Source organism: Thamnophis sirtalis, unplaced genomic scaffold (genome assembly GCF_051295495.1).
Source record: "Thamnophis sirtalis isolate CommonGarterSnake01/CBP01778 unplaced genomic scaffold, rThaSir2_p1.2 scaffold_2, whole genome shotgun sequence".
NCBI lineage: Eukaryota > Metazoa > Chordata > Lepidosauria > Squamata > Natricidae > Thamnophis > Thamnophis sirtalis.
In genome coordinates this window covers 39,233,366-39,249,115 of record NW_028261382.1, presented here as the reverse complement: position 1 = coordinate 39,249,115, position 15,750 = coordinate 39,233,366, and the positions used below count along the sequence as shown (strand labels likewise).

At 52.8% G+C, this 15,750-nt stretch overlaps 1 protein-coding gene across 2 annotated transcripts in view; it reads right to left on the bottom strand.

The window, feature by feature from the left end:
* The window catches only part of SEMA6C (semaphorin 6C), a 38,837-nt gene extending 26,258 nt beyond the window's left edge, over window positions 1-12,579 (bottom strand). For both annotated transcript variants that reach the window (XM_087705003.1, XM_087705004.1), the window contains exon 1: window positions 12,243-12,579. The gene's annotated coding sequence lies outside the window, so the exon portion shown is untranslated. The remainder of the gene's footprint in view (window positions 1-12,242) is intronic.
* Window positions 12,580-15,750: the final 3,171 nt, after the last annotated feature.

The following is a 15,750-nucleotide window of genomic DNA, read 5'->3' as shown; positions in this document are numbered from 1 at the left end:
GTTCACCCCGGACACCCCTTTCGTCGATAGGAACATTAGAAGAAAAAAAGAGAATTAAAGTCTCCCGAGTTCATTTTGTGCATAGCAACATGGAAGCGATTTGCGTTTTCTCCTCCAAGGTTGGCTTTGCGCACACACAAGTTCCCCAGGAGACCCTTCCCCATCCTTGGAGGGTCACCCCCAGTAGAAACCCCCTCCTCCCCCACCCCACAAAAGGCACTTTATCTCCAAGCCCAACATAGAAGCATTTGGCAGCATAGCTAGAGACCCAGATCGAGAATCGCTGGAAACCACCCCAAGCCGAGTTTTTCGGAGAAGCCCCCCATCCCTGCAGCATCCCCCCCCTCTTCTAGCTAAAGAAGTGTGACCCAGAAGGCCTCAGGGGCACCCCATAAACAATGCATAGGCCTCTTTCCCCCCCAAAGGAGCAAGGCAGAAGAAATCAAAAGATAGGAAATGGGGAGTAAATCAAATAGGTAAAGATTCCCCTCGCACATCTGTGCCAGTCGTTCCCGACTCCAGGGGGCGCTGCTCATCTCCCTTTCAAAGCTGAAAGAGCCAGCGCTGTCCGAAGACATCTCCGTGGTCATGTGGCTGGCATGACTCAAGGCACAGAACGCTGTTACTTTCCCACCAAAGGTGGTTCCTATTTTTCTACTCGCATTTTTTAAAGTGCTTTCGAACTGCAGAAGCCGGGACAAGTCACGGGAGCTCACTCCGTTAAGGCGGCGCTGGGGATTCGAACTGCTGACCTTTCTGATCGACTAGCTCAGCATCTTAGCCGCTGAGCCACCAAATAAATAAGCCCCCAATTCTTGCGTCCCTCCTTTGGAAGGCGCTTGTCCCCGTTTCTGGAGAGCTGTAAAAATCCCAGTCTGGGAATTGGGGGAAGATGATGGAACCCCGAATGGTCCGGTGATATAAGGGAAGATTCGGGGTTCCACTTCGTGGATATCCGATCTCCTGGGCCGCTCAGCCCCTATAAAACCCATCAGCGAAGCAATGAAGACGGGAATTAAATAACGGGACCCCCCTCCCAGCAGTTTGTCTCCCTGCCCTACAAGTTAATCCATTTTCGGTGCCCTCTGGATGAAAAACCAAGCAACCATTTGGGCCTGCTGGAGAAACACCCCCCAAAAAGGTGGCCGTTTACTCCCAGGAAATCTGCAATGATCTCCCACCACTTCCCTTGCCACTGAGAGCACTTGGCTGGCTGGGTTTATGGTCCTCGGTGTTTTGGGACTGGGGTCTTATTGTCTCCGCTACCCTCTGCGCTCCCCCTTCCTCTTATGCCAAGTGTGTTTGTGTGTGTTTGTGTTGTTTTGTTTCCCTTCTAATTTCCTCCGGGGACCCTCTGTGCCCATCCTCAACCATCCAGAAGTAATTGGACTGAAAGACATTGTGGATAAGGTGCAACGTGTCACCGCAAGGAACTGGAGCCCATTCTGCAGGCGGGGAAGAGAGCAAATGAGCCAGACAAGGCAGCAAAAATGTGACTAAAAGGCCAGGCTCCAATCAGGGATTAATCTCCCCCCCCCCCCAAAGTCTTTCTGGCTTTGTGGAAGCCAGGAAGAGGCGCCCGAGAGGGAGAGAAGACCGAAAACCCATTTGGGGCGAGTGAAAAGTCAACGCGCGTCTTAAAGTTGCCAAGTTTGGAGAGCTGCGCGCTGGAGGGGTTTTCTCTCCCTGCGGGTGCCAAAGCCAGCCCCGATTTCCTGCAGGAGGACAGAGCGTAGATCCTCGGCCCGTTTCTCCAGCGCTGGAAGGCCAAACCCGGCCGGAGCGTAGGTTCGCAACCGCCCTGGCCGGTGACCGGAGGGGCTGCCCAGAGTTCCTCGGGATTGCGCGCTTCGCTCCGCGCCTCCAGGAAAGCTCGGCTGTTTCTTGGCAAGGGGTTTCCCCGCATTCAGAGCCTGGCTGTCCGAAGGGGAGGAAAAACCCCGAGGTTAAGAAAAGACAGGCAGAAACCGCCCCGGTGGAGACAAACAGGCCGTTGCGCGGCTCAGAAGCGCCTCGCTAGCCGCCAGATCATAAAAAGGCCGGGAATCTTTTATTGGGGGTGTATACATTTCCACCTCTTCTTTTTGTCTTTTTCTTCTCTCCCTCCTTCTCTTCCTTCCCTCCCTCCCTTCATTCTTCTCTTCCTCTTCCTTCCTTCTTTCCTTTCTACCTTCTTTCTCTCTCTTCCTTCCTTCCCTCCCTTCATTCTTCTCTTCCTCTTCCTTCCTTCTTTCCTTTCTCCCTCCCTTCCTTCCTTCTCTATCTCTTCCTTCCTTCCCTCCCTTCATTCTTCTCTTCCTTCCTTCTTTCCTTTCTCCCTTCCTTCTTTCCTTTCTCCCTTCCTTCTTTCCTTCTCTATCTCTTCCTTCCTTCCCTCCCTTCATTCTTCTCTTCCTCTTCCTTCCTTCTTTCCTTTCTACCTTCCTTCTTTCCTTCTCTATCTCTTCCTTCCTTCCCTCCTTTCATTCTTTCTTCTCTTCCTCTCTTCTTTCCTTTCTCCCTTCCTTCCTTCTCTATCCCTTCCTTCCCTCCATCCATCCTTTCTTCTCTTCCTTCCTTTCCCCCTTCCTTCTTTTCTTCCTCCCTCCCTCCCATCTTCTTCCTTACCTATCCCTTCTTTCCCTCCCACTCTCTCTCCCTCCTTCTTTCCTTCCTTCCCTCCGTAGAACAGGTAGAATCACTTTGTCACATCAAAGGTGCACACATTGGCCTATGTTAAAATGAAATTTTGTTGCATACAGCTCTCAGAGGGTCACCCACCTCCAATGTACAACACAACAGAATTATAAATAAATAAGTAAATAAATAAGTAAATAAATAAATAAAAAAGTACGCATATACCCACATATATTATATGACACCAAAACAAGAGTCCAGTTTGTTCCCTCCCTCCCTTTCCTTCTTTTCCTTCCCTCCCTCCTTTTCCTTCCTTCCTTCCCTCCTTCCTTCCTTCCCTCCGGGGGGCCCCATGGGGCAGACACCCCCCCCACACACAAACAGCCTTCAACGCGCCTCTCTCTTCCCAACCGCCGCTCAGAAACCCTCCAGGACAAAAAATATCAACACTCCAACCCTCCCTCTGGTATCACAGGATAAAACCGCGTATCGGGAGATTAATCGCTCGCCCGCTGCCGTCCATTTCCATGCACCACGAGGCCCCCCCCCCCGCTGCCCCCCCCAGTTCCCCCCAACGGGCAGCCGATTCTGCCAACGCCCCGCAGGTCTTATGACGATAATAAGGCTCAAGTGGGGGGGGGGGAGAGACAAGGCTGCTTCCAAAAGAAAAGTCGCTTTGTTCCAGCGGCCAAAAACGGCTGGATCCGAGTCGCAATAACACAAGGGAACACCCCGCTTTCTAATTCCCCCCCAACTGACCTGCTCCAAACCCTTCCTTCGAACTCAAAATCAATTTCGTTACCCCCATCTTGAAAACCATCACAGGAGAGATTAAACGGAGGGCGCCTTCTTCAGTTTCCCCCCTTTCAACGCCTCCCTTACTTTGGGGCCTGTTGTGTTGGACTACAACGCCCATCTCCCCCTGCCCTGGAAGAGAAGCTTAGCTTCCCTGGGAATCCATCCAGGCGAAACCAGGGCAAAGACAGGGAGCCTTTCCTTAAAAATCAGACTCAAGCTGCTAGTCCTCTCCGTTTTGATTGAAACGCAGGCGGAGAGCAAGCCCGGCATTTGTTGATGGCATTGCCCCCACATTCCCCGCCCCCCCCAGCACCTGGCTCCATACTGCAACTCCCCAATTTCCCGGGTCCGCTGAAAGAAACGTGCTACAATTCCCAGCGCCATGTGCTTCCCACATCCTGGCAAAACTCCACAGATTTTCAAGGAAGGAGCTGAGCCGGGCCTTTCTGCGTTTGGGATTAAGTTGAGGGGGGTCTTTAATCCTGAGTGTCTGGATCTCCAGGGGCAGGGGAAGAGGGCCACGGAGACGCCGGTGTGTAAAGAGCCCGCCAGACCACTTAATCTGCGTGGCGGCCGCACCGCCGTCCAGGCCCATCGATCTCTCTCTCCCCTTGACAAATGGCGTCTTTTCTTCAGCCTCTGGACGGGAAGCAGCCACCGTGATTTATGCGCCGCCAGACGCTAATTCGATTCTCTCCGAATATGCGCTGCGGTTCAATAACCTCCTTTGGCAATGCGTGGGCTCTGTGTGTGTGTGTGTGTGTGTGTGTTTACTTCCTCCCTCCTGCCAAGCATCACGGCCTCCCACGTGGCTCTCCTCGTGGTCTCTTTTTCGGAGCAGGCAAACCGAGAGAGAGAGGAAAAAAAAGGATCTTCCCGTCACATCCCGGCATGAATTTTCTCGTTCTGCAGCCATTTCAGTCCTTGAAAAGGAGACCACAAGGAGATCTCGGCCCTAGGGGAAACATGGACTGCCCAACAACTTGCTGCAGAAAATGTGGGAGGGAGGGAGGGGAGGAAGCAGGGCACGGATTCCAGCCATTGCCTTGAAGCTGCAAGGAAGCTAGCTTCCCTGCAGCAACTCACTTGCAAGGATTATGGGCAGTGGAGTCCAAACCAGGGGCCCCGCGAGAAGGCCTGCGAGATCCCTTCCAGTCTATGAGTCTATCCATCTGCTCAGCCTTCTTACTCCACTGATTTTTTTAAAAAAACAATTATTTTTTCAAATTTGCCCCTTTCTTCTTTTTTTTCCCCAAATCCTTTTTTATTCAGCATTTTAAAAAAATATTAAAATCACGATTAAACTTTTACAGCTTTCTGTTCTCGGTATTCTTTTTCCTTGTTTCAGATTTTCCATTCTGCGACCTATAGCTTTATACATCCACCGCCTTGTTTCGTGGTTACTCGTTTTTACAATATATATATACAATTCCCGGTATTCTTTTTCCTTGTTTCGGATTTTCCATTCTGCAACCTATATAGCTTTATACATCTACTGCCTTGTTTCGTGGTTACTCATTTTTACAATATATATACAATATTTACATTACCCCTTTCTTAAAACAGCAGCAGCTAACGGAGAGATATTCCATTTTTTTATTTATTTTTGAAACAGAGGTGCCCAAATGGATGGAAAATTAATCCAGGAGAAGAACCGAGCTAGAAATAAAGGAGAAAAACCATTTGCCTGAAATGGAATAGGGTCTCTCTACTCGAGCAGGGTTGGGCTGGACTAGAAGACCTCAAAGGTCCCTTCCGACTCTGTTATTCGGTTAAATTGGAAAGGGTTTAAGAAAAGCTCCAGACCAACAGAAGGAGAAGCGATCATTTGGAGGGGGGAAAAGGGAATCCACCAGAAGCCAAAGTCCTTTGCACACAACCGATCTCAAATTTTTGGAAGGGACTTTTGGCAGTGCCGAGAGAGAGCTGGCGTGGCCAACCTCCTCCATCTCGGTTTGTCGAAGACGCTCATTCCTGCCGCAGAGGGGAAACCAGCAGGGAACGTGGTGTGTGTGGACGCAGGGCCCAAGGCGGGAGGAATCGGCTGGGTCTTTCGCCAGAACTGACCTCTGCGGAGAAGCTGCCCCAGGTCTCCATCCTGCGTCCATTTATAGCACCTCGACTAATCCCTTTTAATTCCCTCTCCAGCCACTTGCGAATCCGGCCTGCCAGGGCCCCCGTCTTCCCAGGCCTCTCGACCCAGAAGACGGGAAGAAGAACCAGATTCCCTCCTCGCCTTTGCAAAAAAAACAACAGATGAGGAAGAAGGCAAAGTGGCCCTTTGGGGAAGGAAGGAAGGAAGGAAGGCCAACGTAAACAAAACAATATTAAAAGTGAAATCAAGGACGCCGGAGAAGAGCCCCCACCCCTTTCCCCGCGCAATTCCTCTCCAAAAATACCCCTCCGTTTCTCTCTGCATCTGCAGTGCCCCAGTTTATAGTTCCCCCTGCGGGAAAAACGAGGCGGGCAATTTCCCATCTTGCGGCTTCCAGGACGAGCCGCCGTGAGGACTAGAACCTTGGTTTCTTCTTTCAAGGGCAAGCAGCTTGGCGTTTCGCTTTTGCAAGGCCGCCCAAAAAGAAGGAACTGGATTTGTGGGGGGGGGGGGTGTTGCCTCCCCGAAGTCACAAGCATTCCCCGATGAGTGAACTAACCGCAATTCGGGTGCTGAAACCCTTTTTTTCCCCACCCTCTTTTCAAACAAGCCAGCTTTGTGCATTTATGAAGCGCTTTTACGACAAGCCAGGATTCAGACCAGGAATCGTAGACAACCTGGACTTTTTTTTATTTTTACACACAATGGAGGAATACGCACTAGCCACGCAGCCTGTTTGAGTGGACGTTGGGCTCGAGCGAAGGGCCAGACACTGCCAGGCGTTCCGGGAAACGCAGCTATGCAAAGCTATGCAAATCCCAGGGGGGGGGGGGTCAGGCTGCCGGCCCCCCCCGAGTCGTGGGAAGAGCAGCGTTTTGGCGGCAGTGACCGCCGGGCCTTCCTTCCACCCACAGCTGCGGTGACCCCAAGGCCTCCCTCGGCCGTTCTGGGAACCACCATTCCCTCTGACGTGATCTCTGGGAAGCTTCGCACCCGAGGCTTGACATCCGACGTGCCGGCGGCGTCTTGAGTGTGGGAACGTCGTAGCTGGAGGACTTGCATGCAAGACAGGGCTCCCTCGGGCCCTGTCTTCCTGGGCTGGAGATGCCCCTTTGCCAATGAACCCCCCAATTCTCAGCCGCAGAATAAAGAGGGGGGGTCCAGAGCCCAGAGAGAGGGAGGGGCTGTTTTGGGGGCATCAGAAATGCAAAAGCCTCAGAGTCCGTTCCAGATGCTCACTGGAGCCAAAGTATCTTATGTGGGGCAGGGGGCTCCATGAGGGTCCTTGATCACCCCAAATTCAAAGGATCGGAGTGTGCAACACCCTCTGATCTTAGCCGGCCTGGCCTACCTCACAAGGCTCTTGTGAAGGTAAAGAGGTAGCGGGAGGATTGCACCCCTCCTCGAAGGCGTCTTTGGGAAAAACAACATCGAAACGTCCCCAAATCTATCAAGGATAATACGCTCCCTCATCCGGCGATCACCTTGTGGCCTCCTTTCCCTAGCCTTTTTCTCCCCCCAGGATGCTTGGGACAGTCCCCCACCACCACGCGCCCCTCCCCTCCCAGCCAGGCCCAATGAGAGCCAACAGTGACCTCAATGTGTGAGTCGAGGGACTGATGCCCCCACCCACCCCCACCCACCCCCCAATTTCGGATTTCTGGGCAAAGAAAAATTTGAGTGTTTGTTTTATTTACTCCAGAACTGACTCAACACGAGACAAACTGGAAATTTCCCCCAAAGGCTTCTGGAGGGCCCTTTGCGCAAGAGAAGCGGGGAGCTGGGGGGGGGGCAGAGAAATCGCTTAATGGCTTCTTTTCCCTAATGAGATGATGGCTATTTTTGTTGAGCGCTGGGGTGGCTGGAGAGAATTGGCGGTTAAAAAACAAGAATTAAGGAAATAATCCAGAAATTATTTCCAAGAACCAGGAGGCTGCTGGCCAGGAAGGAGCCCGGCGCAGTGGCCATTCATCTCTGCCCCCCCTCCCCTTAATGGCCTGCCCCCTTTCCCTTGGGGCCCAGTTCCGGCTCATCCTGCTTAAATCATCCCCAAACAGAATAAAGCCCCCTCCCCAAATGGAATTGGAGATTGCAAGAGAATCTGTCCCACGTCTTTCATTACAGTGGATTCAGGTTCAGGAGGGAGGGGGGGTCTCTCCCTCAAGCCATTAGAAAGCTGACTCCCCACCTCTCAGCCCCCTGCCCGCTTCCTGCTTGATTAGCAATTAACTGTGAAGAACCCCCCCCCTCATTTGCAGAGGGCAGCTGGAAGGGAGGGAGGGGCTGGTAAGACTCAGCTAAGCACCTTCTGCCAGTGAGACCCCCCACTCACTTCCCTTTCCTTGGCTGCTGGGTGAGAGACCCCCCACAGGTTTCCTTTCCTTGGCTGCTGGGTGAGACCCCCTACCCAATTTCAAAACAGACCTGGGGGGAGGGCAATGTCCAAGCCCCCCCCCTTTAAATGAGCGGGTGATGCCAAGCTGGAAAACACAGGAATTGCACAATATATAAGCTGTGCCTTCTGCACATCAAGCTAAACCATGGCTTGTTCTCCACACCGGACAAACCCACAATGATCCATACGGCACGTTGTGCTGCCCTACATCCTGTCTAAACAAACTTTGCGGAGGGCACACATCTGTATGAGCAGCAAACAGCAACGTTGCCACAATCCTCTGCGCCTCGCGCACTTGGGCCCGAGAGAGGAGGAAGCTGCATCTGGGTTAGTGCCAGGGCAATCCTTCCCTTCGGCGTGAATTCCTGGTGTGGTTTGTTTATTCCTGGCTTCGCGAGGGGCACAACCTGGCCTGTTTTCCCTAAGAAAAACCTCCAAATTCTAGCAAGCCAATATTAAGCCAGGATCGTGACTCTGGAAATGATGGCTTATCAGCAATAGCCACCCACTATTTTTTTTTTCTCCACCGTAACTGCAAAAGGACGAGAGTCTGAATTTTCGGAGGGCGAAGGCCAGCTGCTCTCCTGCCACGCTTAAGGAAGGAGGGTTCCTGAGCATATGCAAAGTGTTTTTCCATGCCAACAAGGCAAGCCCACCCGTGTTTTAACTGTATTTAATCAGGCAGGGTTTGGGCAAATGGTGGTTAGGGGTCCTTGTGCATCGCGGCTCAACATCCAGGTTGGATTGCTGATGGAGAGACCCTTCCCCCTAAACAGTGAAGGGATCTCCCCCCCTTCTCTTCCCCCCCCAGCCCTTTAAGGGTGCAAACAGCTTCCTCAAGTAACCTTTGAAAGAGTTCAACACACCCACACCCACACACGTTTGCTGAGTGTGTGATTGCACAGGGACACAACCTCCATCAAGAAGGGGTGGTGGTGTTGAGCCCCCCCACCAGGGAAAAAAGTGGCCACAGCTATGCAATAGGAAGGCCAAGCGAAGCTATATCAGGGGTCCTCGACTTACGACGACCAACGGAGTCCAAAATTTCCCACCGCTAAACAAGGCAGCTGTTCGGTTCGCCCTGTTTTGCCACCTTCCTGGCCTCCGTCGTTAAGCGGATCGCTGCATTTTGTTAAGTGGGCAGCAAGGTCATTAAGGGAATCCCGCTTCCCCCGTGGACTTTGCTTGTCAGAAGGTCGCAAAAGAGGACCCCACGGGACACAACCACACACAGACGGGGATGCTGAAACTGTCATAAATACGAGTCACTTGCCGGACGTGTGAATTTTGATCGCGTGACTGGGGAGTGGGGGGGGGGAAATCTTGCAGGGTTGCTGAAAAAAAACAGTAATGGTCATTCTTTTCAGTGCAACTTCAAATGGTCACTAAACAGATGGGCGTAAGTAGGGGACAGCCTTTGTAGGAGGATTCCAATTCACACCACTTTCCTGCTTAGAATAAACCTGGTTTCCTTCCCTCGCCTTCATCTCTCCTATCTATGCCCCTCCATGCAAAAATAAAAAAAATGTCCCTTTTCCAGGCAGGCCTACTCTGCAGGGACGTTCTGAGGCTAAAGTGGGGGGTCTTTTGCCATTCAGAAATACATGAAAAGGGAGAGGATTTTAGAGCCGTTTTGTTTTTCTTCCAGGGGAACCAAAATTGGGAAATGACCCACGGAGGGAGAGTGAAATGCAACTAATTTTGGACCATCTCAAGTTTGCCCCTCCCTCCCCCCCCAAAAAAATATTACAACAACTTTGCGAGGTAGGCCTTTCTTACGAACTGCAGGAGACAGAGATACGGCGAGGGTGCAGAAAAATCACCGATTGTCCCCAAGCAAGGAAGAATAATAAATGAAACAACACACACAGACACACACATACAGAGGAGGCAAAATTAAGCAGAATGTTTAGCAACAAATCACAGCACACTTTTCCATGCTCAGAGGAAGAACACTGAGCCCCTTGCAAAGGGAGGACCCCCCCCCCAAGCGGTTCCATCATCTCCTGACCTTAACCGATTACAAAATAAAAAAACACCACAAACTTTCCAAGAACTACAACCGCACGCAGCCAAGAATAATCCCCTCTGGGCAGGCCAAAGACCCAGATATGGTAGGAGAGAGAGAGACCATGGTGCGAAGCAAAGACACAACTGGGAAGAAATCCTCACTGGTCTCCACACACACACACCACAAAACCTTGAGCTGTTTTGTTCCAATTGGGCTTATTCTGCAAAGCTTTGGCTGCTCCCTGGAATCTGCTGTCTTGATCCTCCTCCAAATCTCTGCATTAACCTAGTTCCAGGTTTGGGCCTTGCTAAGTTTCTCAATATATTTCTGAATTTATTTCCACCAGAGGGCGGGGGGAGAGAGGGAGGAAGAAAAAGAGATAAAAAGAGAGAAACACACACAGAGAGAAAGAGAGAGTGAGAGAAAGAGAAAAGGAGAAAGAGAGAGAATGAGAGAGAGTGAGAGAGAGTGAAAGAGAGAGAAAAAGAGAGAAAAAGACAGAGAATAAGAAACAGAGAGAGAAAGGGAGAGGGAGACAGACAGAGGGAGAGAGAGAGGGAGAGGGGGGAGAGAAAAAGAGACAGAGAGAGTGAGAAAAAGAGAGAGAAAAAGAGAGAAACACACACACAGAGGAAGAGAGAGTGAGAGAAAGAGAAAAGGAGAAAGAGAGAGAGAGAATGAGAGAGAGAGAGAGTGAAAGAGAGAGAGAAAAAGAGAGAGAGTGAAAGAGAGAGAGAAAAAGAGAGAAAAAGACAGAGAGAGGATAAGAAACAGAGAGAGAAAGAGAGAGGGAGACAGACAGAGGGAGAGAGAAGCGGGAGAGGGGGGAGAGAAAAAGAGAGAGAGAGTGAGAAAGAGAGAGAAAAAGAGAAAAACACACACAGAGAGAAAGAGAGAGAGAAAGAGAAAAGGAGAGAGAGAGAATGCGAGAGAGTGAAAGAGAGAGAGAAAGAGAAAAAGACAGAGAGAGAATAAGAAACAGAGAGAGAAAGAGAGAGGGAGACAGACACAGAGGGAGAGAGAGAGAGAATGAGGAGGAGGAGGAGAAGAAGAAGAAAGGGGCACCCAGAGGTTATCCAGACCCTTGACCAGCTCCAAACAGGCCAGAGGCCCTCTCTGGAGAGGCAAAAACACCCACTTAATGACGCTTTCTCCTTGCAATGGGAGATCAGGAGTCAAAAGAGGAATATTAACAGGATTTGGCTAATCTAAGCAAGTCAGCTGAGGCTGCCTCTTCCCAGCTGTTCCCTTCCAGTCCTCCCTGGGTTACGCTATTCCAGCTGTTGGCACAGGGCTGGCCTTCATCATTTGCAAAGCCAAGTCCAGAAGACATTTGGGGGAAGATTTCTCTCTCTCTCTTTTTTGTCTCAATGATTTTGCAAAAGGCGGGCGCTCTGTGTGTGTGTGTGTGTGTGTGTTTGTGGACGTCAACGCTCCCAGGGGGGCCTTTCCCACCCAGCAGATTCCCACAAGCAACAGAGAGGTCTCCCTGCCCCCCTCCCTCAAACATACACACAAACACACACGTCCCTTCTTGTGCCTCCTGTCCTTTCCACACACTGACTTCTCCCCCCACACACACTTTAAAAAAAAGGGGGGGTGCTTGGCGGGGATTCAACCCTGCTTTGTTTATTGGTGGGAGAGTTGGGGTTTTTTTTCCCCCCCTTTTCTTGCGGGATTCGTAAACTTTGGACTTTTTACCCTTATTTTTTTTTAAAAGGATTTAAGCCATGCAGAAGTTGACTTTAAGGGGAGGGGGGAGAGATAGGGATGAAAACAGAATAATTTGATCGAGGGAGGGGGACAAATGGGAGAAAAGGGGGGCTGTATCCAAAGGCCCTTCTTTGCAGCCAAAGCAGAGAGTCGCCCCCCTCCCCCGAGAAGACCCCCCCCCAGCGTTGCAAAATGCAAAGGAGCCGAAGCGCCAACTCAGCTGTCCGCTACCTTCAGACCTTCTCAAAGGGGGGGGGGGGAGAACTACAATTCCCATCGCAGCCCAGTTCTGCGCTTCCCCGGGAGGGCGATGGGCGTCGGAGCCTGCGAAGGGCGCCCGGTTGGAGAAGGAGGCAGGCAAGAGATGCTGCTGGGGGGGCTCCGGGGCTCACTTCCCCCAGGGGTGGGTGGGAGAAGGCTGAACTTCCAAGGGGGAAGCAAAGGGAGGGGGGCATAAAGAGGGGGCGCCTGGGAGGGAAGAGCCTGGGGGGGGGGCTCTGGAGGGGAGGAGGGGAGGGGGAGGACGGCAAAGACCCCCCTCCCTCCATCGCTGCCCGCCCCCTCCCCTTTCCCCGACGCCCCCGCCAGACACAAAGCGCCACCGCCAGCCTTACCCGGGGGCTCCGCTGGTCTCGGCGGAGGAAGACCCAGCCCGTCCCCTGCGGGGCGGTCCGGTCCGGACGGGGCTGCTGCAAGGGCCCGCGGGCCGCCAGCCCGGCTCTCCCGGGGGGGGTAAAGCCTCCTCCTCCTCCTCCTCTGCGGGCGTCGGAGCTGCCGAGCTTCCCGGAGCTGCCCCGGGCGAGTGGCGGCTCCGGACTCCGGGCAGGGCTGGAGGGCGGGAGGGCTGGAGGGAAGGAGGGGGCGGGCAGGGGGCCAGCCAGCCAGCCAGCCCGCCCGCGGCGGGGAAAGGCTCCGGAACAAAGCCGCGGCGGCCGAGCCGAGCCCAGCCGAGCCTCGCGACTCAGCGCCCAGCCCTGGCAGCCCTGCTCCAATCGGGGCGCGCGGCTCCGCCCCCTCCCCGAAGCCCCTCCCCCTCCGAGACCCCCCCCCCGACGACCCTCCGGAGGGCTCCCCAGCCCGGACGCCCCGCCGGGCAAAGGGGGGGGGACGGGGGCAGCGCGCGCGGAGGGGCGGCCGGGGGCTGCCTTTGCCCCCCTCCCTTTCCCCCGGCCGAGGGGTCGCGCAAGAAAGCCCCCTCCCCAGCCCAGAAACAGAGCGGACCGACGACGACGGCCCTGCAAGGTCGGCCAGTCGCGGTGGGGGGGGGAAGAGGGGGCTGTTTCAGAACTGCTCCGCTTGTGATGTTGGGTCTCCCTTGGTCCATCATCCCCGGCCTGCCCGGGCCAAGGAGGCGAGGGAGAGGCTGGGAAGGGGGACCGGGGTCAGCCTGGCAGCTGGACCGCAGCGGGAGGGGGGGGCAGGCTGGCTCCAGGGCTCAACATCTGGCTAGAAACAGCGGTAACATTGACGGGGGGGGGGGGCCGCTGGGAAGCAGCTGACACCGGCAGAGACGCCCGAAAGGCTCCCTTCACAGATGTCACCTGCTTGGCACCGCCGCCCCCATCATCCCCGCCCGCAGGCCTTGAGGGATCATGGGGCGGGGGGCTGGCCGAGGAAGCGCTTTGGGGGGAGGGGAAAGACCCCCCTGGCACGCGGGGAGCGGCTCCAGACCCCCCTCGTGCCTTTTCTCCCGGGTTCAGAAGACCCCCCCCCTCCCCAGGAGCATCTGAGCAGGGCAGGGGTCTTCAATCGGGGGCTTTCCCCCCATGCTGAAGGGAGGGGGGAGCCGGTCCCTCCGCAGCCCCCTCCCCACCGAAGGCCCCCCCCCGCGATCAAAAAAAGGGGGATTTTCTTTGAAAGGCGCAAAACGAGGAGAGGAAGAAGGTTAAAAATCTCCATGGGAAACTTTCAAAGTTCAAAGTTACAAACGTTCCAGGGGTTTTCCCGATCCAGCTGGCAGGAAAACCATCCCGGGATCTGCCCAGCCCGGCCACTGGATTACCTTTTTGGGGAGGGGGGTGAGTGTGACCACGCGTGTTTTGTAGCGCAGCCCACGGAACCCCCCCCCTCCGGAAAATGCACACACAGAAGGACCCCAAAAGCCACACCTGACTCTTAAACCGCCTTGCCCTGGCGTGAAAATCCACCGGCGGGGGTCCGTGACCAAGGAGCCACGCGGGGAGACCCACAGTGGGCCGACGAGCCACCCCAAGGGTTTGTCACTCCTGGGGGGGGGAAGGAAGAGAGAGAGAGAGAAAAACATGGCAAAACAATTAAAAATAAAATAAAAAGCCCCTCTGTAGAAGCAGTATGCCCCCTCCCCCATTTTTTAAAAAAAGGGGGGTTGGGGGGAGAGGTTAACAGATTTTTAACCGATTAACAGAGTTTGGAAGGGACCTTAGAGGTCATCTAGTCCACCCCCCCCCACTCCATTCAAGCAGGAAGACCCTACACCATTTCTACACCAAGGTCGGAAAAGGCAGAGAGATTTTTCCAGGAAAACTTTGGACTTGTGGAAGGATGGTGCCAACATTTGTGTGTCTGTGCTGGGTGTGTGTGTTTGTGTGTGTGATTGTCCCTTTTAGTATCTTTAAACTATGTTCATTTATTTCCCTTTTCCGTAAATGAAAAGCGAATGGGCCAGAAATGCTGCCCTCCCGTCCCTAAGCGGAAAAGATTGCAAACAGGACGGGAGGGGGGGGGAGAGAAAGTTCCCTGCGGGGCGCCCCCCACCCCTGCTCCCCCCCACTTCCCCTTGCCTGAGCTCATTAGCCGTTTGCCAGCGGATCCATTAGCGAGAGGGTAATTAAAAGTGTGCGAAGGGAAAGGCCTCCGAACAGCTGCTTCCTGCAGGGAGGGGCCAGTGTGCCGGGGGAGGAGGGGGGGACCTCTCTGGGGCAGGGGGGGCATTGCACCATCAAACATCTCTCTGCGTGCAAGAGAAGGGGGGGGAGGAGGATGTTCTCCCCCCCCCAGGGGGCTGGCAAGGGCCAAAATTATTGGAGAGAGGCATCCTGGTTTCTGCAAACTTTTCTTTACTTTGCAAATATTTTTCCTTGTGGGGTTGGTGTTTCAGTGTGTGGTTGTGTGTGTGTGTGCGGGGGGGGGGGGTATTAGGCTCCCTTCCTCTCCCCCAAGAAAGCCTTCACCCACCCTCCCAGGTGGGAATTGAAGGCTAAACACCCCCTCCCATAAGCTACCCGGGACAAATTTCACAATTAGAACGGCTGACGATTTTTCCAAGGAGTTGGAAAAAGAGCCCAGGGACCGTTGGATGCCCCCCCCCACCCCTGCTAAGATGGTATTTAAAAAAAAAAGGTTTATGAAGGGAGGGACCCACGTTCCAAAAAGGCCGGGCAGGTTCCGGATTCTGCGATCCGTCCAATGTTGCACCCCGAGGCCCAGGCACATGGGTTGGTGGTGGTCTCCGAGAACAGACAGAAGAGCCATTCAGGCCCAAAACCCAGATGCTTCCATTGGGGGTAGATAGATAGATAGATAGATAGATAGATAGATAGATAGATAGATAGATAGATAGATAGATAGATAGATAGATAGATAGATAGATAGATGAGTAGATAGATAGATGATAGATAGATAGATAGATAGATAGATAGATAGATGATAGATGATAGATAGATAGATAGATAGATAGATAGATAGATAGATAGATAGATAGATAGATGATAGATAGATAGATAGATGATAGATAGATAGATAGATAGATAGATAGATAGATAGATAGATGATAGATAGATAGATAGATAGATAGATAGATGATAGATAGATGATAGATAGATAGATAGATAGATAGATAGATAGATAGATAGATAGATAGATAGATAGATGATAGATAGATAGATAGATAGATAGATGATAGATAGATGATAGATAGATAGATAGATAGATAGATAGATAGATAGATGATAGATAGATAGATAGATAGATAGATAGATAGATAGATAGATAGATAGATAGATAGATGATAGATAGATAGATAGAGTTCCCTGGGGGGGGGGACTCAGGGCGGCTCACAATCCAAGAGGGAGGGGGAGACAAACTTTTTAACATATAAGACAATACATAATTATGTATTTTTTAATACATAATTAAAAAATTGGG